Genomic DNA, 27,961 nt, shown 5'->3' with positions numbered 1-27,961 from the left:
TACATTAGTGAAGGCAGAGGAAGACTTTTAATCTGGGTGCTGTTGTCACCAACTGACTCATGAGAAGAAACTGTGACGTACATAAAAAACGAATGTTTTCATTTATAAACCTGAAAGTTGGCTTCTGATTCTAGATTACTGTTGTGTTTTTTTTAAACTGACATGTTCCATCTCATAAGAAGCTCAGAAACCTCATGCTCCAGCAGAGGTGATGCAAACTCTGCTACGCAAAAGCATTCTGGCCTGTAAGACAAGAGGCAGGCTTTCTGGATGTCTTACATTACATTTTGAATCATCTGTTTCGATTCCCTTTGCAGTGAAACTGTTTCAGATTCTGCTGAAATCACGCCTTAAAGAACTCTCATCTTGTTGCTTCAAGTAAATGCATGTGATTTTGATCTGTAGTACCTTGCCATCTCTATTTGTGAATGCCACACACTGGGGCTATTACTTGCACAACAGACATAGACCCAGCGAGTCTCCAGTCAGCCGCCAGTTCTTTCTTGGTAGCTCTTGGGAGGAATACCCAGCAAGCTGGCTGCCTTTCCTAAGGAACAAAACCACGTTTATAGTGTTTTTATTTCCCAAGAAAATAATCTGAATCAAAAGCAAAAGAGAGGAAATTTGCAAGAGAGACACTTGTGCTTGTTGCAGTCTCTGCAGTTTGTCACGAGAGCTGCTAAATTGCAAAATGGAGTTCTTGTATAGACTGCTCAAACGCCCCCTTACCTTCCACTGCAGATCACGAGAATCTTCATTGCACGATGATTTATTTAAGAGCTCATCAAAACAGATTAATAACTTACCCTTTTCATGCTCAACGACATGGTTTAAATGAGATTCAGGCTGGATATTTTGGTTGCACAACCTGGTGCACATGGAAATCTGATGTGCAGCAAAAAGGTATCAGCATGTGTGAAAATACAACATATGGCTATTGAGATTGAAGAGGTTATCTCTGTTAATATTTAAGACTTCTGATAATGTTGTCACAATAACAACAAAACCAAAGTTTACGTGATTGATGTAGTATCTGTAGCCCTGTAAACAGCCTTATCTTGTTTTTTGATAATTGTGTTTTGTTACAAAGGATGTGAATTAGCACTGCAGTAGTGTTCTTTTGTTCAGTCTGTGAAGGTTCTCTTGTTCCAAGCACTTGATATAGGCTTTCATGAGCATTATAGAAAGAAACTAGGTGGAAAAAATGCAGCTGTCATAGAAACTGCTTGTATGTCACTGACCAGAATTGAGAGGTTGTGCCTGCAGTTATTTGATTTATATGCATATTTTTCTTTTATATATGTGGAATTATGGAATGTTGGAACATATACTTCACTAAATGAAAAGTATGTAAATAGATGCCATAGTAAAGTTTGCTATTAAAATTCAGGGTTGTGACGGTATTCCTAGATGTTCTCCAGAGATAGGAGAGCTCTGGTATGCAGCATCAGGGCTTGACCTCCCTCCCGGCTCTCTAAAACTTGTTTTCCAACTGTCAGGGCTCAGACAGGCAGTAATGGGAGGAACGACCTGCTTCTTTACTGACGTGGCATTAAAGGGCTGGGGTGGTATAAAGGACTCAGCAAGAGGAGGATGCTTGCAGCACAAGTGTGGCAGAAGATAGGCAATAAATCTGCATCAAGTTGGCTTGTGTTACACACCCACACATGTTAAATAGGGACATAGGCACAAGGCTGATGTGACAGGGACAGATAAGTCTTAGCAGAGGTGAAGTGCAGCTGATGGCCATACTGATGCAGGGGCTGATGGGCTTGGCCAGTGCGAAGAGGTGTGAAAGCTCTGCTGGTACTGCAGCTGTCCAAAACCACCGGACAGAAGTGCTAGCTGAGACAGCTTTTGCCCACCCTGTGTCACTGTGGGCTCTATTCTCTGTCAATAGTGCACAAAATTTTCTCGACAGGGTTTGTTTTGTGAGGACACAGTGGGAGAGGGAGCGTCCTTTGAGCATCCCTTGAGCAACTTTTGAAATCAGTCATCTGGAGGAACACTGATCTCTTATTAGAATTTTGGGAGCGCAGTGTTTTGCTTTTCCGGATTCTTTCACTTTTTTACTGTTGCCCACAGTAACTTGGGCTCCTCCTCCATGCTGGAGGAGTGGAAAGGTGATCTTTCAGTCTGAACTTGATTCACAGTTAGGCTTTCACTCTTCAATCAGACCCCATTTGCAAAATCCCATCTTTCACAGGGTTTCTTGTTTATTTTGGCCTTTTTAAAATCCTTTCTTCTTCTTCTTTCTCTTCTTTTTTTTTTTTTAATTGTTGGACTTCATCTGGTACAGAGGTTTAAACTACAGAAGTAATTTAAAATATTGTGGCATTTCCTTTCTTAATTAATCCCAACTGTTTTCCTTGGTAGTACAGAAAGTATCAGTATTTGATGAGGACATTATGCCTTCATCACTGGGGCAGTGGATTCTTCCTGCCGAGTCTGTAAACAGCAGACAAGCCGCAGAGTTCAGCTTCATGTTCTGGTTTTCATTAAGCCCAGACTAGAGGAGCACCCAGCTGTGTCTTCCTGTAAGGTCTGTCAGTCTTCCAAAGCTTGTTAACATGCTAATATAAAAGGAAATAGGGCTGACTTCAAGGAATTTACAACTAGTCTTAAACTTCAAAGACTGGAGCTACATCTCTTCAATTCAACAGCAACAACAAAAATCCTATAATAAAAGTTCCCTTACCCTACAAGAAGCGTTCAATGCATACAGATCTGTTAAGCCATAATGCATGATGTGACATTTTTTTTTGTTGCAAGTTGCAACACAAAGCCTCCTGCAGTTGTGAAACTTGGTTTGTAGCTGGTAGGTTTGATCAGAGACAAGATAAATTGTTGTCCGGCCCACAAACAGAATATCAGGAATGATGCTGTCAATCTCTCCTTCCCTAAACCTGTTTTCTACGCAGATGTTTGCAGCATTAAGGTGAATCAGATTTGAACAGTAGGCAGCATTCTCAGGTGCTGGAAATTGGATGAACTCCGATGACTTCAAGGGAGTTACTCCTGTTTGTAACATCTGAGGATCTGGGCCATCTGCAGCGTGCTTACCTCGTCATCTGTAGGTATTCAAACCAGGATGGACACATTTGGTTGCTTTTCGTGGAAAAAGAGAGCGCTTGTTTGAAGCAGGGTGAGACATCTTTTCCATCTGAAGAGTGACTCACCATCCTCATTGGGTACGGACAAGTGGAAGCGCAGGAAGGTTTATATAAACATATAGTGGCACTTCCCCAGGCTCCAGTGATTTGAGGATCAGGGGCTTCCTAAATCAGAATTGCCATTGTTTTTGTAGTAGAATCCCCATCTCCATACTGGAGCTGTTCTGTAGCTAAAGGGCTGGCATAGAGAGTAATTGCAAATGCTTCTTTCGCTCCTTGTGAGTGCTCTCTGCTCCTGTTGGAGCCTAAAGGAGCCTGCAGGTCTTGCAGGAGCACAGCAGGATGAGGTCGCAGCCCCAGATTCCCAGAGAGGAAGGTGCCATTTTTACTGTGTGTGGACTGAATCTCTGGTAAAGGAAAAACCCCTCTGAGATCCAATAGCATACCATTATTTCGATGCTAGAAAATATTCCCATTGCAATTATTCTGGAGAATATGAAGAATTGAAATGCTTAGAAGTAAAGGTTGTTGCATAACTGAGATAATTACATCTTGAGTTGTTCCAGTAGGGAACCTGGGCAATAAATGTGTCGGATGACACAGCCCTCTGTCATGGGAGATCTTTTCATGGCCTTATTTTTTATGGAGACCAAACTCCGTGTCAGAGATGTGTGAGAGCTGCTCGGTTGACCTCAAAATCAGTCTTTTTGGTCACCCAAAAATATTCAAAGGAACTCAGTGCAAATAATGAAGAAATGAGACAAAGTAGCGTATTAAACTCAGCTGTTATTCACACTGTTCCTTCTCTGACAGCTTGTTAAAAAGGTTGGTAGAATAGGTGCTACTGTTAGACTTTTGTTATTCGGTGCTAATTAGAACAAACTTACGCAGAATCAAAAGCGGTTTCTAAAGGGAGCTGATTGTTTTCGTGGGAATTAATTGAAAATCCGGAGCGCAGCAGTGAGGAAGGGCCACAGGGAGCAATGGCACACGTTTAGATTCGCTTACCAGCAGTGCTACGGGGGCTGCAGGGTGAGCAGAGGGCAGCATAGGGATGGCTGGGCTGGTGCCAGCAGCGAGCGGGCAGCTGTGGCAGGGCTGCGTTTCCCACTGCAGTTGTCCTTGGGAGAGAGAAAACAGGCCTGAAAGCTAACGGGTTGTGTATCTCCTCTGCTGCTCCTTCTAGAAATCTCGTGTCTGCAGAGTGGCAGCAAGTGGCCGGATATCCGACATCGTGCCCTTTGCTGGCTGTTTCCTCTGTGCCACACAAGACTGCAGTTTCTATCGCCTGCTTAATTGGCTGAGTCCTCCCACGCGTAGGAATTTGTGTTCTTTCTACTGGCTTGTGTTGATCTAATTTAGGGCGCTGGAAAACTGAAAACCCCAAAAAGCAAATGCAAAAGTTCCTAACTAAATAAATTGCCTCATCGAGGATATACTGGAGAGTAAAGCAAGGCTTTCATGACTGTATTCTCGACAGTAATGCTGTGGGCATTTAGGCAGTGATGTGCCATTTTTTCCCATGTTGTTGAAATTCTCGTTTTAAGAGGAAAAATGACAGGAAAGGCTGCATCAGTCTTGTTAAATTTCTAGGAATAGAGCTAAATATGATATGGTGTGTATCTATTGCCTTCTGCCAAAAACACCTCAATTTTGTCAGAGAAAAATAGTAGGAGACACTGTGCTATGAGCTGATAAGGTCATATTAAATCAGCTGTCTATTGAGTCTCACATATTTTATATATAGTCATCCCCTGAGGGGCTGTGTGTATTCAGACCCTTGGACAACTAATAGCACATAGGTGATGGCTGACAAGCACAGCAAATCAGCTAGAAAGAAACTATATTTTTTATTTAAAAAAAAGTGCCAAATCTGAAAAAATGCAGGAAGACAGCTTTGAAGGGCCGTTTAATTGCTGCACTTATTTTCTATGTTAAGACTAGCTTTTGATATTTTATCAATGGTATGAGTTAATGCCCTGTCTTAACCAGCGTCAGAGCGCATTTGAGCTCAGTCTGTGCACCTCACAAGTATCATTACCTCTAAAGATTACAGGGGAGTTCTGCTGGTGTAGCACGTGGAGTGCGTTGGCCATTTGTTTGTGGGCTTTGGAGTCAGAAGGCACAAACCAGGTGTGGGATCACTGCAGTGCAGTGCTGTGTGGTTAACCTGCAGAACTCCCAGGTGCTCGAGGCATCCCAGCACTTACTGAACGTGCACAGCACGAGTGTGATGGGCCATATGTATCCTTAAGATGTCTGATCATCTCACTCAGTGTATGTTTTATACAGGAAGCTCTTGAGCTGGTGTTCAGGAAGGACTGAGATCATCACCCAAAAGTCCCAGGAAAAAATACTCCCCTGTCCAGGCAGATAAAGAAGATATCAACAAAGAAATCCAAACCTGTGACTGATTATCTCGAGTAAAACAAAACAATTGGACACCATTCAGAAGAAAACAATGAACATTGGGGTTACGATTGTGAGTGTTTGTAAGAGGGGAGAACTTTGGACCAAAGCCTTTGAGGTTATGAGTCCATATCCAACACTGGAGAGCTGACGCTACTTTGGGAACAGCCCCTCTGCCTGCAGGAGTAGTGATGAGGAACAGCAGGAAAATAGGAAATGAGCTTTAAAAGGGAAATCAAGTTCCATGGTAAACTTATTCAAATGATTGTAGAATTTGCTTTGGAGAAAAAAAAAAATAAATGTTGCTTAATATAGCCTTAAGAATCTGGCACATTCTTGGTGATGTTAATCCATCTGCTGACATTTCATCTTACTCTTATTGGTTTTGCTTCCAGTTTTTTGATACCTCAAGCATTTTAGATGTTATGTTATTGAAGTCATGGGTCTTGTAGAAAACAAATTACTCCATAGAGTTAATTGCACCCATCTCACGTGTTATCTTGTTGAGGTGAACTTCTTATCTGTGTTTCATTGTGAAAGAAAAAAATCTTTTATAAGAAAGAAACAAACATACAAAACAGGAGCAGAAGTTGATCACCTCTTGCTGTTTTCCCAAGAGCAAAATTAACAAGATAAGCCATTATTACTTGCCAAGTATTATTTGAACCCCAAATAAACTATGACCTGGATAGACCTGAGGAAATCTGTGGAAAAGTTTATAAAAATTTCCTTAGCTGTATCATTTATGGTAGGGTGCTGCTTGAGAGTCCTTTAGCCTGGCAGCCACCCAAAGGAAGATGATATTAGAACAATCATGGCATGTTTGTCATGCTGAAATGCAGAGCTAGTGAAGGAGGACACCTCATCAAGTCATCTCAGGTTCTGGACTCACTTTGAAAGTTTGACTGAAAATGCCTCAGTTTCCCAGTTGTTTTGTTTTTTTTTTTCTTTTCTTTTTTGTCAGTAATCTCTGTGCTAGAAGTTGTGTAGGATTTCCTGATTTATTGTTCTGTCACAATGCTTTACATGGTTGGAGTTCTGTTGTTGTTGTTTGTTTGCTTGTTTCCCTCTTTATTTTTTTTTATTTTAATGTAATTGCTGCATTGTTGTGGACAGAGTAATTCCAGGAACCAGAAGATTAACGGAGTGTGCTGTATGCATTTCTCAAGGTGGATCAGATCCCCTCCTTAAAACAAGCATATGCTTGCGTGCAGTTACACTCATGGAGCTTTGTGGTTAACGTCTTTATGTTATTTCACTTGATTGTGAATGTATAGATTCACTGTTGGAATTAGTGGAGTGTGTGGATTGGGGAAGTCAATGCAGTAGGGGAATCTGTGGGGAAAACCCAATTGACTGGCTTACATGAGACTTCTGAAGACTTTTTCCTCAATTTCTTTGTGTTTTCTCTTTTGCTTCAAGGTTTTTCTTTGTTTGTACGTGTTTAATTAATATCTCAAAAACATATGCAAACTAGCTGTCTGGCTAACGATTTTGAAGCGCACGGGAGTGGATGAAAGTGGTTGAAGAATACAAAGGAGCAGCTACAGGGAAAACGTGCTTTTGCCTCCTGTCCCTCGGTTGCCAACAAGACAAACCAGAAGTCTGGGTCTGTTGAAGCCAAGTGCAAAACTTCTCTCACTCTCACTGTGGCCAGGATTTCACCTCAGGTGAAAATGTGCATCTGCAAAGGCTGGCTCCTCTGTTGGCTTTAGGGGCGTCCTGCATGGATTGCTGGGCTGCGTGGTGGGACGCAGCCATAGCCTGGGTTATGATCTGCACTGGCTTTCAGCAGTAGGGTGGCCAAGAGGCATTGTTAAATCTGGGCCAAAGAAAGACTGACCCTTTGCATGTTTCACATGGGTTTTCCTTCTCCCTTACTGTCAGAAAACGCTAAATTAGAATGCTATTCAAAGATCCAGCTTTGTTAGAGAAACGTATTCAGATAAGGAGGAATTCAGTGATTTATTCACCGGATGATAGTGAATGAATGGTGTCTGTTTTCTGTGCATGAATCATAATTGACTTTATTATGATGTTCTCAATGTATTCGTTATTTGAACTGATTTCCTGATTCATTCTTTGTCAGTAGATGGGTTGCCAGCAGTTCGTTGTGGGTTTCCAGTGTTTAAAGTTTAAGCCCTTTGTAATAGATACCCAGGTCTCGTGATGTGCTGCTTTTTCCTGACTGGTAAAGTGGATGGGGGAAGGGTTGGTGCAAGTGAAGGTTGGTGTAAATACACATCTGGAGTTAAAGTTCACTCTTTTCATACTTGGAGACGCTTATTTCAAATACATTCTTTCTAAGCAAAATTCACCCTTGTGCGACTATCTCAAACCTGTGCCCTTCCCATGTCCTGGTGAAGCAACATACCGAAGTCTTACGTGACAGAGGTTTTTGCTCTGGTATTTGCAGAGATTGATGTGTAGGAACTCACTTGAAGAATCAGGTTGGAAAACAACTTGAATGCAATGAAACAGAACATTCACAGGCTTATTTACAGCTTTCTCTCGGTTCTAATAATAAGTGTAAGTGTGGATCACTTGAGCTGTTCGCTCTGTTTTCAGCTCTCTGCAAATTCTTCAGGGTTTTATTTCTTTCTCTGTAGGGCTGTGTATTGGAAAACAGGACACTATCAGGCTAAACTCACCTTGCACATGTACAGTGTTGATCTCGTACCATGTAATTAAGTTGTGACTCAAGAGACTAGCTGCAACCTACGCACCAGTTATTTGACCCTCTGGAATTTTTCCTTCCTCTGAACACAGTTATGTGGGCTGACAACATGCTAGGTGTTTCTAGGATATTCTCTTTGGCTCGGGTTTCTGTTCTGTTTACCATATAGATGGATGCATGGGTAGGATTTTTAGAGCATAGGCTATTTCATATGACTGTGATATATAATGTGATCCTTTTTTTGAGATCCTGAGCCTCAGCTTTGCTTTTCTGTGATGCACCATGTTCATGCTTTAGGCTTTACTTATTCACATTAATTCTGGGATCTCACATACCCACTGGTAATTAGTGGAAAGTCAGCATGTCCTATGAGGCACGGATTAACATTATGCTTAGGTAAAGTAATGACTAAATATAGCCAAGTTGTTGTGCATGCATTTTGCAAGGGGTTAGCCGCTGTCATTAACAGTCAAAACTTTTATTAACAGTGTTAAGCAAGTTTTGATTAGAAAAATTGTTACAGGATAAAAAAGAATAAGTTAAAAAAGCAATTAAGAATATATGTTCAAGAGGGTGTTCCCTTGGCAAGTTGGAACAATCATTGCTATTTTTGTCTTGGGATCCAAGAAGCTGCAAAGGAAGGGAAGAGGTGGGGAGGATGGAGCCACTAACAGGGGCACCCAGCAGTGTGGAGTAGCAGAGTGTACCCCATCCTTAGACATGCTGCCTCAGTGGTGGTTCTGGAAGTACTGGGGATGCTGTTAGACAGAGCAGGCTCCAGTAATTGCAATATCCTGATCATAAGATTCCACCACGACTGGTATAATTGGAATATATTTATTCCATATACAGATGACCGTGATCCACACCTCAGTCAGAGCGTCCCAGGTACAGGATTTCCACCGTTGGGTATTTTCTTCTCTTCCTATTGTAACTGATCCTTTTTGTCTTTGCTTACATCTTAACCTGAACTTTTTATACAAATGAAGGAAAGAAACCCATGTCGAAGCTCTCAGTGCTCTTTTTAATAACAGCACGGTTAGCTATCTTTAAAATCTGCTGAATACTTAAAGGCGTTCACAGAAGCAGCGAAGGCATTCATCCAGCCCTGCAGTTACCTGCAGCAGTGCTTTATGTGCTAACCCTGCTCGCCAGGGTGGGCTCCACCTGGGTCAATAGGATGAAGTCCTACAGGTAACCACGTTCTGCTGTCATGGCCTTCTAAGCAATTTCAGAGAGCAGACCACTTGTTAAAATAGCTTGTGAACTGGCTTTCAAATAGGAGGAAATCTCTTCATTTGTGAGGTGAAGCAAGGACTAATTCTCTGCAGATGGAGAAACTGAGGCACGAGAGAGGCATCAGCACCAGGCTGAGCTGCTGGCAGTGCAGGAGCCCCATGTGCCACCATCATCTGCAGCAGTGCTTCAGCTGGGAAGAGTCGGTTTTGTGACCACCTTCTATAATACTTAGAGAAAAGGTGTATATTTATGTGTACAACTTTAAAGCAGGTGAATTTTTTTTTTTTCACATTAAATTTGCAGGTAATTTACATAACTAATTTGTAAGCCAAAGTGTAAATGATGTTCAGCTGAAGTGACCGTTCTGACAAGCAAGTGCAAACATTGTCAGAACATTGGCAGATCTGCTTTGGACAAGACTGAGTTTGACAGCTTTTTCTGTGTGCATCTGGGTTTTCTTGGGGGGAGCAGCAAGGGGAATTGTTTTTCTTTTTTTTATGAGCTGCTTAAGTAAATTGCATTATAATAATGTGATTTTTAAATTATCTATTTGGCTCCGTAGTTGAAGATGCTAAAAACCCAGCATGCTAACCAGAAAGCCATATTTTTTGTTCCTGTTGTGCCTGACACCATTCAAACAAATGCAGAGCTGTTATGAAATACACAATGCTCTCAATGACCTCACACCATAATTCAGCTTGAGTTAAAGGTGGTGACTTAAGGGAAGGTTGCAAGATGCCTCCCACCAGCCTTAGGTACGGATTGGGAGTGAACAATTTAAAATTAAAGGAATACGCAAGGTCATTTTTATTTCACCTTTGAATACTAAAATAGAGCATTTATGTGGGTTGACTTTTGGAGATTTCAAATGCCCACAACTTGGAATAAAACCTACAGTCCTTCATTTTAATGTTTTTCTAGGCCTGTGTATCCTTTCCTTTGCTTCCATCCTTCCCACATCACTTGGACAGAATCTGTTCAGCCTTGGGTGGGCTCTTGTGGAGCCCAGTGCTCCTGGGGGCAGGGGGAATCTCTCCTGTAGCTGTTAAGTGAACTCTGGGAAGCTGGAATTTCAGAGTATGAATTCCAACACACATCAGCTTGTACTGATGTATAAAGAAGTACTGATGTACAAAGAGGCCTCAGAGAAATATTACTTTATGTTTCTAAAGACAGATCATTTTAAAATCAAATCCAACTCAGGATGGGGCATTTAATGGTAACAGTTGGGGTAACAGAAGGTCAGAAAAACACAATTTTCCCATTCTGGCACTGCATGATCTGTGTGATGTCCCCGGATTTGGAGGCTTTCAGACCAAAATGCACAAAATGGGTGCAGGAGCAGATTTTCTACAGACTTCTGTAGTAATTTTGCCTGTGGACCATTATTTATCATTACTTGTCTTGATGATCTGCATCTGCTTTAATAAAGAGAACACTGAAGAAACTGTAGGGAAAGCTAACCCAATTCTCCTTTAATGCATTATGTAATTAAATCTGATTGAGATTTGAGAGCCGTGCAACCACAGAAGAATTAAAAACAAAAACATGAGGGATCATATCTTTGTATCTTGAAGCATATTTGGGATAAATGTGCATGCAGGAAGAAATGAGTTCAGGTACAGAAAGCGTGGCTGTCCCCAAGGCCTGTCCTGCAAATATTAACAGGTGGATAGGATTACAGAAGTGAATAGTTCCCTTACATACAATAAGATTGCTTTGCTGCAGAGTTTAGACACACACACCTGCAGCATTAAAGCCCGAACATTCCGACTTTCCTTCAGCCTCAGTAAGAATGAGAACAGAAAAAGAATGGAGCTAAATTTTGTTTGGATAACCTGGTACTCTTTCAGGGCATGAAATATAGAGTGGATGTGACCTGACTGATTGGATGAGCTTTTCCTAACTTATTTCTTAATGACATATTTTGGGGGCAGCTGTGCTGTGGTTCAGGATTTCATGTGACAGCAGAGTGTGAGCAGCCCCAGCCCACAGCACAACTGGGACTCCACAACTCCAACTGCCTCTGCCCCAGTGCTGCAGTTTCTGCCCCACAGACATCTCAGAGGTGGGTCAGGCTCAGAATGAATGGCTTTCATATCCTGATGCTGGGTTTTACTGGCACACAGATATGAATGTGCCCTGTTGGCTGGTGCGCACTTAGAGACAGGCAGCATCTCACCACTGTTTATTTGCACCAAGCTGTGAGGACTGTCCTTCTTCTTCATTCAAAATAAGGTATCCAGAACTGAAAAAGACTGACTGGTCAGTTGTCTCACAGAGCTGATTCCTAAGAGATGGTTTACGTAATAGATCTGTGTTTCAGTACGTGGAGACAATGTTTGAATTTTCAGTAATAATTTTTTCCATGTGTGGAATACGGAGAAGAACAGTTTTCCTCTTCCTGAGAATTCATTGAGAAATGAGGGGAACCCCCACCATCCTGAACACAAGTTATCTTGTATTTTTGCTAAGGTATATAATTACTGCTGTGGGTGTTCCCACATCTTAGAATGGAAAAAGTGCTTGCCAAGATTGAAAAAACGTAGTAAGCAATATAAATGATTTCTCTCACACACCAGCATTTCTTGCTGAGACAAGTGAACTGGAACTGCATTTGAAACCGTATAATTATACTTCTATATATCATTTATGAAATCAGATTCCCCCACCCTCTCTTTTTTCAGGTTGCTTCTGAAAATGCTTTTCTTCCAAGAGACCTTCTCGTGGGGTCCTCTCCTTTTAAGAAATCTTTCCAAACAGTGAAAGCAAACGAAAATCTGAGCAGCACATCCAGACTCGTGTGACGTGTCCCTGCACCATCAGTGCGCTTTGCTTTCCTTTGCCCCAGATCCACTTCCCGTGGCATCTCCTCGGTCCAGCCCAGAGCTCTCACCTGCCCAGCTCTGCCCCAGGCACCCAAGGGCTGCACAGTGATGTTCTCCTTCAGCCTGGCCCTCTCCATCACTTAGGCCAGATAATTTCAACTTGCTGTTCCTCAGTCAGGGTCAGAACTGCCAGTTCATGTAGTCTGCGTGCTGTAGAAAGATGTTTGTGGATTTCCTTATTTCACACTCATTTCTATACTGTTTAAAACATAAAGAAGCTGACCCAGGGTTTTCACACCCGTGAAATAGAAGGACTAATGAACAATTTTCCAAAGCACACAGACTGTATATGCAAAGGTCCAGTATGCAAATCCTGACTTGTTTATGCCTTGGGTTGTGCATACAAAAAGCTGTTTAACTGTGAGCCAATATATCTTTCTTTCCAGCACCCACACCTCACTCAACCCACCTCCTCCAAAAAAGCCCAGGGAAAAGGCTCCTTGCTGTGCTCAGAAGGGATGGGGAGGGCAGCAGTGTTGGACAAAGGGACTGTCTGAATATGCAGTGGTGGCTGCAATGAAATCCCCTTGCAATCATAATCAGAGGTTCCAGCTGTTGGCTTACTGGGTGAATCCTGCTCACCATGCAGCTTGTAGTTGGTGCAAGAGTGTGAGGATTGGGACGGCTGCTGTTGAAGTTGTGGTGGAGGTGGGATTGTTCGTGTTCTTAACCAGCTTTCCCCAGTTCATCTTAAGCTGAGGTGGCATCTGTCAGGAATTCCACTGTGTAGTTTGAAAGTCTAAGGACTTCCGAGGCTTGTTCTTACCTTGCCAAACACAGGGCTGTGTTCTGGGACCCACAGCAGACCATGGAGGGCAGACAGGTTTTGGGGGGGGGGGGGGGTTTAAATACTAATTCACGTGAGCAAAATTTGCTGCTTTTTTCTCTTAGAGTCGTTTTTATTTCGGCCATTGTTAGTAACTGTCACTGAGAAAGGAAAACTGTATATCGAAGGCTCAATATATAAAGGGAAAAAATTCCTTTACAACTCACCGATATCCCCATGATAAAGATGCTTTAGATTTCAGTCTAATTCTCCCACGTGTTTTTTTGTTGTTATTGCTTTATCTGCTCTTCAGTCCATTTTGCTGCTGGTTTTTGACACTCTTTCCTTTCACTCCTTTTCTGTCCAATATTTCCAAAGTGTTGTCCAGCAGTGTTCTTGTTCGAGTCAAACTCTCCAATCCTGTATTGTAATAGAGCCCCATCAGTTCTCATGTGCTGCTGTTGTATCCAAGATGCTTGGCTTCTAACACAAGCATTTAAGAAGATGTATTTTATAATGGTTTCCTTGGGATTGAATGAAATTTCTTAATGATTCTTTTTTCTACTGGCCAAGTTACCATGTGTTTTAAGAACATGCAGTATGAAATAGAACAAAAAACCATTATTTGAAAGATGCTGAGAAATACGGGAGTTATTTATGCTGATTGTTGGTTAGCAAATACATGGATGCTTGAACACTGTCACGTTCAGGTCTATCCTTTGTAAGAAACTCTTCATTCTTGGGAAAAGGTGCGAGCCATGCAAAATAGAAAGAAAACAAACCCAGCTATAAGAAAAACAAACATGCTACGTACTGGAATCAGAAATCTACTGAATTTACAGTGGTGTCTGTCATAGGAGAAGTTATAACATATTGTTCTTTTATTGTGTTTTATGCCTTTTATTAGCTCGCAAATCTAATTAGGAAACCAACTGGCACACAGTATGCAATGACGGAAGCAGTACCACCTATTCTTGTGGCAGCTTTGGTTTTGCTTTATGGGTGGTCTTTGTTCTTCAAGACTCATATGAATACCACATATTAGCTGAGCTGGTTCTCCCTTGATGTCTGTGTTGTATTGTACACATGTTGTCACTGTTTGACACTTAAACAATCCAGATTCTTACCCAGCCCATATTTAGTGCCATAATAAACTTCTGAGCATATGTTTTTGAGAGCAACAGTAACATTCATCACTGCAACGTGACATATAAATAAGCACTACTGGAGAGCCGGCGTGCCTTCAGAGGGCAGAGCTGGACTGGAAGGTGAAGGGATGTGGTCATCATCTGTGCTGCTCTTACTGGGCTCTTTTCTTCCTCGCCTCGTCTCAGTAAATCAAAGCAGTTGTTGAAGTGACCTACAAAGTTCACCCCGTACATGTGAAAAACACACACTGTTACAAAACTTTTTTAGTGAAACATTTCCTGTTTGGGGCTTTGGCTTGACAAACCAGGGATGCATAAACCATCGCTCCTCTCTTCATCTCTCTCATTCTCTCTTTCAGCAGGGCGTTCCTCTGGGGCCCAGTCCGAAGCACCGGTCTGGCAGCTGCGACGTACCAATGCTTCCCGCTCCCGTGAGTCTCCTTCTGTTGTTTTTGCAAAATTCCTGTGCTTGAATGGCTTTGTTTTGGCAGAGGATTTTTTCTGTTTTCTTTTTTTTGTTGTTGCTTTTTTTTTTTTTTTTTTTTGAGGTGGCTTTGGGAGAAATGAAGAGGGAATTGCAGATGAAGGGCTTCAGGATTTGACTTGTCCCTTGTTCTCTCTGAGCAAGACCAGAGGCTTACAAAGACTAAGGGTAGTACAACAGATTTAAAGTGTAGTCATATCCTGTCTTAGTTGGGTAAACACATTCTGATTCAACGAGAGCTTTGTCTGAACAAGGACAGAAAAGTTGGGTCCTGAACAAGGAAATAATTTATATAAGTCTTAGCGAATATTTAATATGGAGCATTAATTAAAAAGAGTGTGTTTTGATGTCCTGCCTTGGAGTGACAGATCACTGGGTGACTTCTTGGCCTGAGGAGAGCCACCACCTGGTGACTGCTCATGTCTGGCAGTCCAGTGAGAGCATCCTATGGTAGCAGTACCCCTTTAAAGAAACAGCTATAGATGAAAAAGAGATGTGTTTGAGGCGAATTATTGCTTTGGTTAATACTTGGATTTTCTATTTACCAACATTGCCGAGCCATAGGAAAAGATAGATACTAAGTAAACAGAGCAGTAAGTAGAGGTTTCCAAGTGTTTGTCATATAAACACAACTGTTAAGATAATATAACTACATGTAAGTGCAAAAATCTTGAACATTTCTAGCACTGGAGTGACATTCATTTGAGGGGAAGTGGTTTTGCTGAGGTGCTGCTCTAAGTCCTCCACCCTCCTGCGCCGTTCCCATCTCCCATACGGGGCCAACAGAGCATCTGAGCAGTGCAGGGGCAGCACATGCAGCATGTTCCAGCCTCAAAAGCATCTCATTCTATGAACTGACACAGAAACAAAGGTTCCTGGGTGCTGTCATAATACCAGCAATGAATATGTTTTAAACTGACTTTTCTTGTAGCAAAATACACATGTGCTTCAGCACAGCTGGGTACTACAAGATTCATTCATATCTGACCTGGGTTTGAGTTTTACCCACTGTCCTCACTAGGAAAACAAAGTTTGGTACCATCCACCCTTCTGTCATCCCCAAAGCATGCACATTTTGAAACTCCATCTAGACCTGGACTGCCTGCCCTGAATTTGTGCTCTGCGTGTGTGTACAGCGTGTGAGAGAGCAGCGAAAGCATTTGAGAATAAACCACATCAGCTTTCAAGGAGAGTTTTTAAAGTTTTAATATTATGGTTGTCTAGTTTGATCTAGTATCTGGTCACTGAATTGTATCGTTGCAAGAAACATGAGAACAGCAGCATGACCATGAGGTATATTACATTACAGAATGAGGTTACATAGCACCAAAGCACCACCATATTTCAGTAACAAATGCAGCTTCTGGGGCGTTTTGTTATCATTGCATAAGCTTCACTGCTCCCTACAAGATGACACTGATTCAGACAGAAAACACTAATTCAGTTCTTGCCAGCAGAGCCAATTGTCTCTTTGATTACATTAGACTGACAACTGGTTTTCAATGTCATTGTCAGCCGCGACTTCTCCTACGTGGTGCACTGGAGCATGAACTGGCCTCCCTTTATTTAATTATTTCTGCCTATTTCTGTGCTTGTAAATAAGACGAATGTGAATCTCCCATCCAACAGATAAAAAAAATGTCAGGTATTTAGATTAAAAAACTCAGGCTTCAGCTGGCATCCTCTTTTAAGGCAGATCCTGAACGTTTGCGTCACCCCAGAGAACTTGACACTATCGTTTGTTTTGTCAGTCAGTCAGGAGTAGAAGTGACACAGGGTTCCCTTAATTAAATGTTTGTTACACTGAGTTATTTGCTGATTGTCTGTACTTGTTGTTGGAAATAAGCTGCCCACTGCAGGCGCTTGGTGGGACGGCGCTGCAGAGCAGGCGGTGCGGGTGCTGTCGCAGGAAGGCAGGCATGGTGCAGGTTTTGTTTTACAGTTTTCTTACCTGCGTGGCTCTAAATTTTTATTAATTTATTTATTTATTGTAAATTACAGCTGGATTTTTTTCACCATGCATTGTTTCTCGAGGAGTTGTGGGCAATAAAACCAAGAGATATATCAGCAGTGGGGGTTGTTCTGTCAAGTAATGTGGTGTCAAAATTGTATTTTTGCATAAGTTTTATGATACGTAGGTTAGAAATACCTCAGAAGTCTTAGAAAAGAAGAGATGGTGGTCAAGGAAGGAGCTCCAGAAGCTCACAGCAGCTTTCTGAAATGTAGCCCCATGAAAAGGTTTCTGCCAAATCTGTGTGATTCTTCCATGCCTGCAGTATAGGAGATTTATGTTCTTCATAAACATGTATCCTTCTGATCCTGGATCCTCTTCTACTGCTCCCATTGCCCAAAAGCCAAACAAAGCTAACCTCCTCCAGGTCCCAGAGTGAAAAAATGCAAACACACTGCATTTAAAAGTAGATTTAGCAACTCTAAAGTGGGCGATTTGGTTCCACCCATCAAACCTGAGTTCTCTGATCTAAAGTCAGATGGGTGCTACTCCTAGCGAGATGTGTGCCAAATCTAATTAAGCTCTGCATAATGTGCATCTTGGGTGATTTGATTTATTAGCTTTGTTTGAAGAAAGTAATAATAATAAAAAAAAGAAAATGGCTTTGCTAATAAGCTGTTTGAATTCCCTGTGCAAGTAGGCACAGTCCCTCCTGGATCTCCCTGCAGTGTTGTTGTGTTACCCGTCAGCAGCCTGACAAAGGCTGGGGTCCTGCCTCCTTTACTCTCCTGGCTTTTGCCTTGCTGTGGGTATTTAGACAGTCTTCTCTACACCCAATGGCTTCCATTCTTGGAGCCGCTGTACAGAGCAGGAGAAGATCATGTACACTTGTTTGTACGAGTGGAACTAGTGCAGAGAGGAATTAGAGATGGATATAGTGTGGTGCAGCACGAATACCTGCATGAGCACGAAATGCAGAGATCTGCAGCTGGCAAAGTAGTACCACGCTGTGCTAGTGCAGAAAGGCTGCTTTGGATCCCTAATCTAGCTCGTAGGTATCTCTTCATTAGGTTGAGGTGCACTGTGCAGGCATGTCCTGTGGCTTAGATTCTCAACACCTCCAGTCCTATTGATTCTGATGCGCCAAGTTACAGTGGTTGGCCCTGGCACTCTCTCATATCCTGTAGCATTCCTGAAGCTGGCTTTCAGTTGCTGTCCTAACAGTGGCCTGTCTTTCTTGTCTTTGATGTCTTGTGCTCTGTGGGTTGCAGAGGAGAATTTCCTGAAGGGCTCCTGATAGGGCTGGCAAAGAGAGGCTTGAGGAGACCTTCCAGTCCCTTTGCTTCCTTCATCCCCCAAAGCATCAACTTGTGGGTTTATTGCAGCATGACCTGCCATGAGTCTGTTTGTACACACCAGCATTGCAGTGCTGGTGTTAATTGCATGACATGGAAAGATTGACTGGAAAGGAGCATGCACTGCAAACAGAAGATACTATTTGACTATCTACAGTAACTGCCCTGGCATGAGATGGAAAAGCATTTGCATTCAGATCAGACAGGGATATTTTAGCACAGATCTTTCAGTAATCTAGATGTGAATGAGGGGCAAGGAGGTCTGGGCATCTGAATAGTAGAACTTCCTACTCCTTAGCTGCAGCAGGGACAAGAACATGACTGAGCTGTGAGTGTCTGCAGTTTGTATTTAGTGGCTATGAATCATTTTTGGGGAAAGTGTATGAAATTTTAATTTTGCCCTGACAGTGCAAATGAGCTTCAAGGACCAGTAGCTCGCAGTGCAGTTGTGTTATCTGGGGTAGAACAATGAATTTAAGACATCCTGTTCTAGAGACGTTCCAATTACGCCATGAAGGGAAGGATTGTCTGTTCATCTTCAGCACTTCATGATGAGCTCTTCTAAAACCTTACAGGATTATTACTGTTTACAACCTGGGGAATGGGAATTTGATGTAAGGCCAGATGTGATCTTATCTGGTCACAGAATCTCCTGCTACTTGACGTGGACGTTGGAGGTTGCTGGGATAATTCAACTTGTGCTTAAGTGCCACTGCATTTTTCAGCACTATTTCATGCTACTGAAGTGTGGCAGATGGCAAAAACACAGCTGTGTGATTTGAGGAAATATCACTTTTTTTTCCATTTGTTAAATGAATTTGACAAATCATTTTGGAAAACGTTCATAGAGTAGAACCAATTGAATGCAAATTCCTTTTGTAGTTCTGTTAGAAAAAATCAGACGTTCTGAAAAATCAAGCTGTGAAATGTTTTTACCAGCTTTAATGAGAACATTCTCTTTTCTTTTACTTCCTAAAAAAACCCAATTTCTTCCCAGTAGAATAATAAAGTGAATGAAATGCATGGATTAACACCCATTTTTTGGACACAGTTTGAGTTCCCCCAAGGTGCTCCCAGATTTTTAATCATGATATTTGCCTTGTGAGCTGTTTCATGCTTTTATTTTTACTCTGAGCTTTGCTGTAGAAACTTTCACATGAAGTACTGATATTCAGTAAATATTGCTAATAACATTGACGTTCCCAGCAGGTTATACTGCTGGGTGTAATTCTCAGCAGGTTATACACTGTTATAATTATAACATTATTATAATCAACGTGGCTCAGATTTTACATACATGTTCAAAATGTACTTAAAAACTGCTGTTACCATCAGCATGGATCTGGCAATTAATTTTGAAACATTGCAGCTGGTGAAGGGGCAGAGAGGAATTGGCAGAGGGTTATTAGTTACCAGTAATTTTTTGACAGGAGATGCAGAATGGATCAAAGTGACGTTTCATTACAAAAAGTTCCCATTTCCGTGCAGTTAGACCCGAAGTGGAAATGTGACAAATGGAAATAATGCTCTGTGTCTGCAATGGCGCTGGCATATGGGAGAGGTGGGCTCTAGGGGAGTGAGAAAGTTTCCTGTGGTTGTGATGAGCAGAAGGGCGTCCCAACAGCTATCTCTGCAGCTATGAGTTCTGCTCTGTCCTTAGAAAGCACAGCAACAAGGTGAAAGCTCCTGTCCTCAGCTCCTCAATTTAACCCCAAAACAGAGGCTGGCAATTCCAGAGGCACCTGAGAGCGTGAGCGCTTCACTCCCATTGAATGTTAATGGGTTTTGAATGCTCCCCTCCTTCAGGCTTCTCCAAAAACCTCGGCTTTGGTTCATCTGCCTGCTTTGGGGCTGGACTGACACGGTTCTGACACAAGGGGCCAAAGCTCTTTCGTGCAGGTCAGGTGCTCTCTCCCAGAACACTCGTGCAGTGTCCTCAGTGCTCGTGCATGTGCACAGGGGCCTATGGAGGGGCTGAGGGAAGAGGAGTTTGTTTTTAAACTGGTTTTACTGAATTACAGACACAGTGCAGCACGCTGCCTCTGCTGACTCTGCAGACTTCCTGTGCTGGGCTCTGTCTGACAGTGACTCAAAGGCAGCAAGAGAGCGATTACGGCTCCTGGCTCTAACACTGAGTCTGCTGGGAGGAGGAGAATTCATTAATTTATTTGGGACACTGGATGTTTTCCTCACTGTCTGCAACAACTGGGTGTAAGCAACCCCAGCTCCAGCTGCTGGCAGACAGGTTTAGCAGAAGCCAGCGCTCCCTCCCAGCACCATCAGCAGTCAGCATCCGCCGAGCCAGCACGGCAGCCCAGGAGAGCCTGGGATTGGTGGTGGTTGTGTTCTGCAGGGAGATGGCTCTCAAAGCCTGCTGGGGGAGTTGTCGCTTCTTGGCAGTGTCTTTAGGTAGGGCAGGGGCTGGTTTGGGAGCAGGGAGGCAAACGGTGCTAATGTTACGCCTGGACTTTCCCAGCCTTATAGCAAGTTGGTTCTATTGAAGCCAATGTGTATGTGCCTGAGACTTATGGATTAATTGATGAGTCAAATGCTCTCTGCAAATTGTAGGCCTGCGTTTCTTCTGCTAGTGCAAATCAGGAGCAGCTCCGTTGAAGAACACGCTGTGGGATTATTGCAGAGTGGTACTTACTGTTATTTTTCCAATTAGTAAGATTTCCCTGAGTGCCAAGTGCAACCAATTACTAAAAATGTTTCAAAGAATCCATTTCTGGTAATTGCATCTCAAAAAAGCTGAGCCTCCACCCTGCCCGTGGTTTAATCTTTGCACACTGTGAGGGGGCTGCACGGCCGTGAAGGCAGTGCCACAGGGGAAGGGCTGCCCTGCAGTTCTGTGTCTGCAACTGCAGAAGCAGCATTACGTTTCCTGCTCTATGAGCTGCAATTACCATTAATTGAAATCTACCTGTGCATTATTTAAAGGTGAACGTCACAGGGTCGCTATCCTGACAGGGGATTTTGCATGCTGCCATAAAAAAAAGCATTGAGTAGTAACAACAGTAATAACAAATTACTCTTCTGTTTGGTTTCTGTTTGCTCTAATAAAACACGAAAACAAAACCTGTAAAATCAACATTCCTCTGAGGTAAAAGGACAGAATATGAAATATGCACTCCAAATGTGGTGTGTTTAAGTTAGCAAATGATGCTTTGCTTGAGTATTAGGAGATGTGTTTTCAAAAATAGCTGCAGTTCATTTTGCCATCAGTCTTAATCTCTGTGGGATGTGGTAAAGAACAGTTTTGGCAGTTTAATGCTTCCAAAGAAAGTTTTTTTGAAAAATCTATTACAAATAGACAAGTTCTTCAGGTATTTCATTTACCATCCTTTCAAACATGGCCAATGTTTTTTACAACACAGACTTTCCAAAGCACTCTGCAGCCCCAGCTCAGAGCGGCAGTTTGGGTCACACATTAATATTTGGGGTGTGATTGTAGCACTGCAGCCTTGTGTGACAGCAGGGAAACCAGCCGCCAGAAGCTGCAGATCCAGAGATATTTGTTGGCTCCAAAGTCCATTTCTTAAACTCGATTTCAAGTACTGAATGGAAAAATTCTTCAGGGCTATGTACTTTCAGTGTTTGGCTACCAAGTAGGAATTTTTAAAAGCATCCAATTAACTTCTGAGTGTAACCCCCCTCACTTTTAGATGGGTTCGGTCCTGAGAATTTTGGAGAAACAGATTTCAAACAACTTTTGCTGATTAAATTAACTTTCTCATATCTTACGGATAAGACATTTGACGTTAACAAGCTAGCATGATGGATTGATGCTAATTACTCCCGTTAAGTGGAAGATTTCAGCATCCAAGCAAAGAATTGGATTCTGTTAGGCCATCACTGAGTGGGATTTACTTGTGGAACAAGCTCCTAATGAAGGTGGGTTCAAGACCTGTCTATTAGTTGTGAATCACCTTGAATGGAGCTTGGGAGAGGCACTGTGGCTAATGCAGGTGGCTGCAGCCCTCAGGCTGCCTCTCATCCACAACTACATCCTTGGAAGTTTCACCAGCTTATCCCACAGCTGATTTTTGGGTTTGCAGTGTGAAAACAGGAATGCAACCCAGTGCCTTATCATGACTTGTCTCGGACAGAAATGGTATAATTGCACTATTTGCTTGGAGAAACTGTTTTGAAATGATAATGATAATGGTTTTCTTGAAGAGACGCTGTGAAGATATGCATCAAATGCTTATTTCCTTAAAAAACAATCCATCCTCAGCCATGAGATGAGTGCCACCTTCATTTATTAATACTGAAAGTGTCTCAGTAATATGATTGACTAATGAGCTGTATGACCCTGCAAAGGAAATATGGCAGCTACTCCCCAACTACTCTGTAATTACAGTCTGGGATGAGGGATTTGATCTTGTACTCATGCAAAGGGAATTTTATTGTGTGTCATCAAGATGGAGCTAAAGCTAGGATGATTTGTCAGCTGTAGGACGACATTTTGTCTCTTTTAAGCTATAAACTGGCAATTAACGTATCTGACTGTAGATACAAACCTGTAAATGGATTTAGATTCTGGTTCCTGACTCTGGGTTTCCAACAATTTTCCAGTGATTTTTCAAGAGAGGCCTTTTGTTCTAGATCAGTTTACATCATTCACACATTAATCGTGGCACTTGTTCTTATCTCAGAAAACCAGCATATTTCACAAGTGTGAAGGACCGTGGTGTCCCTCCACCCTGCACTGTCAGTGGCCCTGCCTTCTCCATCCTCTGACGGCTCGTTACTTTATTCTGCTTTAGCTACTCTCTGAAATCTGACTTTGTGATGCAGTCTGTCCTCAGAGGGTGACAGTGAGATATCATGTATCTAACAATTAATCACAAGTGAAGTTTTGACTCCCACAGATTTGAACGAGTTTTCCTCTGTATTGGTAATTTTCAACCTCTTTCAGGGGGCCGAGTGCACTTCTTTGTAAAATATTTAAGGCATCTCCTTGTAGGCTTGCTTTTTTAAAAAAAAGTAGGTTCTGCAATCCTTCAGGATTTTAGACCACAAGCTGAAGACCAGTGGTGGGGACAGCTTCTCTGCAGAGCTTTATAGTCCTGCATGCTGTATGTGAGCCTGTCCTTTCAGCATCCACCTATCCAGGCATGGCAGCAGTATGCAAACTGCAGTGGCTCCAAGCTAGCTCTCACATCCTTGGCACTGGGGGTTGGAGGAAGCATCGTATTTCACTTTTCTGTTCCATAGCAAGAGAGCTCTTTTCATTTCCAAAGATCTGTATCAGGAAAATTGTCTTCTGAGGAGCACTGCTCATTACTGCAGCCACTTGGAAGATGTGCCCCATTTCAGGTAAAGCCACGGCTCAGCAAAAGCTAAAGAAAACACAGCAATTATTTCTTAATTTATAATGATACCCAAATCAGGGTTTTGTTTTGTTTTGTTTTCATCCATTGCATAGTCTGGGACCATCAGCTGCCTTGTGGCCGTTGCTGGTTTCATTACTGCCAGACAGTTTTGTGTTTAGCAAAACAATTAGACCTGGTAAATTCGGAACATTTCTGCAAGGTTTTTATCAGCTGATAAGGTATGCAGAAGTTGGAAGAACCATTTGGTTTGAACCAAAGTGAAACAGTTTATTTTTGAACATTTAAGATATGCGTATATGAAACTGTGGGAAATACGAGCACGAGCAACTGCTTAGAAACAGAAATCAGTGATTTCTGCAAAAGCTGAAATGAGCAATTCTAGTTTTCAGGGAAGCACTTCTGTTTGCTTTGGTCTCTGAAGGGAACGTTTGGCTGAAACTGGGGCAGAGATGAGGAGGGATTGAGGATCACTAAAATGGCCGTTTTGGGCTGAGCGCTGGGTTGGATCTCAGTTGCTACTGCAGAGCCGTGGAAAGCCCAGGAGAACTTTCATGTATGTTCATGCAAACACCTTACCACTTTATTTTTGCTTGTCCCCTCAAATAGAATACTTTCACTCCTTTACCAAACCAAATCGTTTACACATCAAAACAATAATTCATTTTCAGCTTCAGCCCTTCGTTAAAAAGATAAGTAGTGCTTAATTGGTATTTAGTGCCTGAGCAGCTACTCTGTGCTAGAGAGGAGTTAAGTGGGGTTTCTTAGACAAGGGCCTTGGGCAAGCCCTCTGTCTGGGATGAATTTCTCCCAATTAAACTCATTTGTTTTCATATTCACATAATGGCACCTGAGATACGGAACGTCTCAACCACTTCCTTCAGCTTTTCTGAGGGTGGGGAATTGTTTAAATCTGAGCTGCAAACTCATTACTGCTGAATATATCGTGCAAATAAATGTCCAATGTGCTGGAGGATTATCTGATTAAAGAGGTTAAATTATCCTCTTATTACTTTAATAGTTTATCTTTTCTGAGGTTCAGGTAGAATGATGTTTTATTGAAGATGTGCCAAGAGGTGGAGTTTTGCCCTGGATTACGTTTGGGATAGAAGCTGAGTTTGAAGCTGAATCAGAGGTGCCAGATCTTATGACCTGCTCATGCCAGAGTAGGATTTAGGGTGGTGGGAACTGGGAAGGGTTTGCCATCTCAGATGGCTGTGAGGAATGTTCCCTTTGCAGAGAGCTCAGCTGCATCTGAGCTGCAGATGGTCTGACCCCAAAAAAAGCCCATGAGCATGGCTGAGGTTCTGTAACAGAACTACAAAGAAATCTCATCACATTGCCCAGAAACAAGCAAAAAGCATCTCTGTCATCTTATGTGGAATTTTAACCATCATCTTTTCCGTATTTTGGATTCCTGTAGTTAAAAAGGAAAGGAGGAGAAACTGAGCTATCTCCATCACAACAGTTATGAGTTCTCTGTTTCATCAGTGGACACTTGGGGCCACGTTTTTACAGGCACGAGTGTTGCAAGCAGATGCCCACAGGTGTCATCATCCTGTTGGAAGCACAGTAGTTCTGGAAATCCCAAGGAGAGGTTGGGTGGAAATCAAACATCTTTTCCAGTTCTTTATTCTGCACTTCCTTTACAGCCAGCTGCCTCCTGGCTGAGCTGAGCAGGGCCGCTCAGTGGAGGATGGCAGTTCCTGGCCTCCCTCTGTTACCCATGAAGTCCACCTTCATGGTTGGGCGATCCTGTGGGTCTTTTCCAACCTTGGTGAATCTGTGATTCAGCAGTTGCCTGAGCAGACTGGGGCAAGTCTGGAGTATGGCAAGAGGAGAGAAGACCCCTCCCCTGCTACTCACTTCTTGTGGGGCATCCGGGTGCCAGGACAGCACCCAGGTCCTTCTCATGTCTGCTTGGTTTTCTTTCATAGCCAAAACAAAAAGGGTCATCCAGAGTCATGCTCGCGTTGTCCTTTGAGGCTTCTGTCTGGAAAAGATGGAAGGATTTATATTATTGATCTCATAAATAAATACGTTCCTGGGACTCAGGATCTTCTTTCCCTCTTCTCTTGAAAGCGTGCACATCAGGAAGCTTCATGCAAAGCCTCTGTGCCATTGGGACACAGCTATCCAGATGGAACCAGAGGAATGACTAGATGTACTTCAGTACTGTCAAGAAGTTCATCTTTCTTCCAGCTTGGCATTCCTCTGCATGTTAATAACCACAAGAATCAGAGATGGAAAGATCTAATGTTGCAAGAGCAGAAACATGGAGAGCTGTGGAAAATTGCCTCTGTCTGGCACTGGTGAGAAGCAAAGAGGGCACAGCACAGCAGAGACTGAGCCTGCAGCTTTGGTGAGCAGAGCTGATAACCAGTGCATTTTCTGCGTGCCTTTGAACCACTCTGGTTGTGCAGAGAACAATGTGTGTTTAAAGCAACTGCTGGATTCGTGTGGTCTAAATCTGTGATCCAGCAAACTGAATTAGGAGTGGTGTCTTCTCTGTGGCGTTGCATCTCCAATGGCTACAACTTAACGTCTTATAACAAACTGCACCTTAAAAAAATATATGAAAAAGAGCAACCATGCAGGCAAGAAGAAGCATCTGCATTTGCTTTGCTGGATCTTTTTGTCAGGCATTGTGATCAGGCTGACAGTTAGCCCTGAGGAAAGTTATAAATTCTGCGCTGAATTGCGGTACAATCTTTCACCATGGCATTTCTGCCCTCTGGCCACGCTCTGGTTATCCATAATTGTGGCAGATAATGGTTTTTTATGGCTGGAAACATTCTTTGCAGGCACAGGGACAATAACCAGGGCTGAAAATGTAATTAAAGTGAATGGATGAACTTTCTTAAAGAAACAGTGTAGATTATTACTGGAGCTTAACACCCAAAAAGCCCGGGGCAAAATGGCAGCATCTGAAAAAACTTGTATAAATTTTAAATGTAGGCAAAGCTTGATGGTGAATATTAGATTACAGAAGGAAAACTGAGACATTTGATGTAACAGATAACTAAAGGCTTAGATCATCTCCAGAAATATAAACTAATGCAGCACATCTTTCTCTGTCAGTTGGAATGCGTTGTTTGCGTTCAGCACTTGGTTCTCTCACATCTATGGAGCTTCGCTGCAGATTTTGACTTGTGCAACTGTGGGAGAATCTTCCCTAAAGAAAAAAGTGTAGGATATAAAGATGTGGTATCGCTTCTAGTCGTAATTCCTACTTCATGTGATAGAGTGCACCAGGTTTGTTTTGCATAGCACCATTAAGGATCGGGAAGTCTATTTCTTATTGAATGGTTCCAAAAAGCCACAAATGAATAGGTAACAGCACACCTCTGTTTGTTACAACACTTCTGCAACTCTAAAAGCCAAATAAATCTTAACAGCACATTATCTATTTCTCTTTTAGCCTCCTGGAGCTATGTCAGTTACCTACAGGTAATCCCTTTACCCTTAGTGAATGGAGACATTTCCTCATGAGGTTGAAAGCTTCCCAGCTTCTTCAAAAAATCATTGTCCTATATCTGCTGATGGACAAAATGAGATGTGTTAACTCATTAACAAGGCGTTAATATTTCTGATAGTACTAATCTAACCACTAATGAGCTGATACTTAATGCACAACCCAAATACATCCCAGAGGCTGCTCCTACCTGTGCCTGCTCTGCCCGCAGCAGGGACTTGCTGCTTCGCCTCTCTGCATGCACAGAAATTAGCTGCAAAACTTAGGAGCACCCTGGTTTTTGTATCCTCTTCTGGTTACAGCACCCAACTTTATTCCCACGGAAGAGTTCCCCCAGACACAGCAGGGCTGAGGAGCACAAGCAGAGCGTGGCTGCTCGTGGCACAGGTTGAGCAGCCGACTTCCCCACAGCTGCAAACAAGGGCAGCTTGCTGTGTGGGATAAAATGAGAACTGGCAGAGCTGCTCCGTGTGTTCTAAATAAGCTTCACGGTTAAGGATAAGTTATGTTAATCTAGAACCACAAGCAGTGCAGGCATCTGAACCCTGCATGCTTTATAGCTGGTGAGCGAGCTTCCTCTTAGAGTGATGGTCCATGGGATGTAGCTGGATTTTGGAGCCATGAGCGTGGGTTTGGCTTTTCTCAATACATTATTTTCTGCTTGTTTGAGTTCATTGCGAAAAGCTCATCTTGTGAAACGCATCATGGACCAAAGGGGGATGGTCTCATCAGGAGTCATCAGGTCTCTGCGGATGGTCTCATCAGAACAAGTGAAAACTGTAGTGTGGTGGAAGTGGCATAGGAAGGAGACTGTGTCTGTTTGAAGCTCTGCTAGAATGTGTTCGTGGCAGTCATATTTCCTCTGCCAGTCATATTTCCTAGCTTCCAACAGGACAGACCGGCATCACGAGGTGCATTTTCTAAAGAACAAAAAGTGACTTCTGCATGACAACTGAGAAATGGATGTTTTGTAGCACAGTCTTGGTGGGCCTTTTCCTTCTTACAGCGCTGCCCCTCTTAGCAAATAGCGGCCAGATGCCATGCAGATTACAGCTTTGGGGTGATATTAGTGCATGTGTGCTGAGGTCTGTGTCTGAGCCCTTTAGCAGAGAGAGGGGAT

This window comes from Lagopus leucura, unplaced genomic scaffold (genome assembly GCF_019238085.1).
Source record: "Lagopus leucura isolate 7727_CA_CO unplaced genomic scaffold, USGS_WTPT01 Super-Scaffold_100047, whole genome shotgun sequence".
In the NCBI taxonomy this organism is placed as follows: domain Eukaryota; kingdom Metazoa; phylum Chordata; class Aves; order Galliformes; family Phasianidae; genus Lagopus; species Lagopus leucura.
The sequence above is the reverse complement of the archived record's forward strand: the minus strand, read 5'-3'. Positions refer to the sequence as shown.